The sequence below is a fragment of the Alligator sinensis genome, unplaced genomic scaffold, assembly GCF_000455745.1.
Source record: "Alligator sinensis unplaced genomic scaffold, ASM45574v1 scaffold1076_1, whole genome shotgun sequence".
Taxonomy (NCBI): domain Eukaryota; kingdom Metazoa; phylum Chordata; order Crocodylia; family Alligatoridae; genus Alligator; species Alligator sinensis.
The window spans coordinates 523,684-525,677 of NW_005842909.1; positions in this window are offsets into that span (position 1 = coordinate 523,684).

The following is a 1,994-nucleotide window of genomic DNA, read 5'->3' on the forward strand; positions in this document are numbered from 1 at the left end:
GGTAGGTGGGAAGCACTGGCAACATTGGTGTGTCTGCTGTGGTAGGTGAGGGGGGAACTGGCTCTGTGGTGGAGCTGGTGGGGCTGCAGGCATGGAGTGATGGTTCTGTGGGGGGAGATTTTCTGTTCAGGGGGGAGGGTCAGGAGACTAAAAATAGCTTGGACTGGGTTGGGAAAAGTACAGACCTAGGTCTAGGGTAAGCGGCTGGGGTTTCCCAGTCCCAGACCTGCACTCTGAACATGTATAGACATTCATTAGACTGGGCCAACCCAATCCCAATCTAATTTGGTTAATCTCTTTAGGTGATGTAAGTTAGATCAGGTCATCCATTTTTTGCCAGATGTAACCTCCCTCTACAGACCGGCACTTAGATGGACTTCAACCTAGTTCTGTCATTCTAAGTATAACACCTGCATGTACACTAATACAAGAAAGGCTATGGGAAATACTAATTATTAAAGATGTGTAAAGCATCTATAGATGTATATATTGGAAAAATAGCTATTTGGTTGCTGTTAAGCAGTGGTAGTTGGCCAGATTCATGCAGGTTTCATAATTATCATCTGTCTTGAGGAGGAATTTAAAGGAGGAAAAGGTAGTGTGTTAATTCAGAAGGGGGAAGCATAGAAAAAGGTGCGAAGACACAGGTAGTCAATAGGCCTGTGTGAAGCTGTTAGTATTCACTTCAGATTCAGATTCGGCTGATTCGGAGGACAGAGATTCAATTCGGTGATCCGAATCACTGTCCTGATTTGATTTGGCCGAATCTGATTCAGAGATTCGGCAGCAGCCAAATCTCTGAATCTCCAAATCAGCCAGGCCAGGCCCGGCCTATCCCCTGCCCCTCTCCCAGCCCACGAATGGCTGCCCTGCCTACTCCAGCTCCTCCCGATTCTGATCCAGAGATCCGGCAGCAGCCAAATCTCTGAATCTCCAAATCAGCCAGGCCAGGCCCGGCCTATCCCCTGCCCCTCTCCCAGCCCACGAATGGCTGCCCTGCCTACTCCAGCTCCTGGCACTTGGGGGAAAAAAAGCCAGAGCTCAGCAGGTGCTGCTGGAGAGGGGGAGATCCCTGCTGCCCCCCACGCTGCATGGGGGGCTCTGCATGTGCCCCTGAGTCTCCCTCCCACTCTGCCAGCCCCCTCATGGAAAAAAAACCTGAAGAAACCCCGGGATTCACCACTTCTGCCGGTGGGGGCAGTCCCCATTGCCCCATGCCAGGAGAGGGCTCTGCATGAGCCCCCAAAGCCCTAAGGCTGCACCAGAAGCAGTGAGTCCCAGGAATTTTCTCAGCTTTTTTTTTCTTAAAGGCCCAGAGCCCCAGCAGGCAGGATAGCTGTGGGGGGGCTGGGGGAACAGGTGGAGGTCAGGGGGCTGGGGCAGCAGGGAATGTCAGGGGGGCTGGCAGGGGTACTTCCATGGTCCCCTCCCCCAGCCCCCTCTCCGCTGCCCCTAGTACTTATCAGCTGGGAGTGGCTGAAGCAGGGAGTGACAGCCACCAGGGACTGCCTGAATCATCAAAGCTCTCTGAATCTTTGCCTAAGATTTAGAAAGCTTTGAATTGGTTTGGACCTTTAAATTGGTCCCCTGATTCAATTTGGATTCAGAGATTTGGCCACCGAATTAGGTTGAATCTCCTCTGAATTGAATCACCACCTGAAGCTTTGCACAGCCCTAGTAGTCAAAGCTGGCATTACTGGCAAAACATAGCAAGGGCTGAAGGGGAAGAGTGACTTGAGAGGAGCAGTCTGATATAAAGCACCAGAACTGTAAAGGCTCTTGATGGTAAGAGTGAAAATCTTGAATTTTTACAGTGATAAAAGAAGTATCAGTTGAAACATTTAGAAGAGGTCTAACATAGTCCAAAGACTATAGCAACTGTATTTTGAATCAACAGGTCAATGTAGGTATTAGGGAAGTTAGTAAGGAAAAGTGTTGTAGCAGTAAAAAAAAGAGAAGAGCTTGACCATATTTGTCTTTCTGTGCTCAGCAGG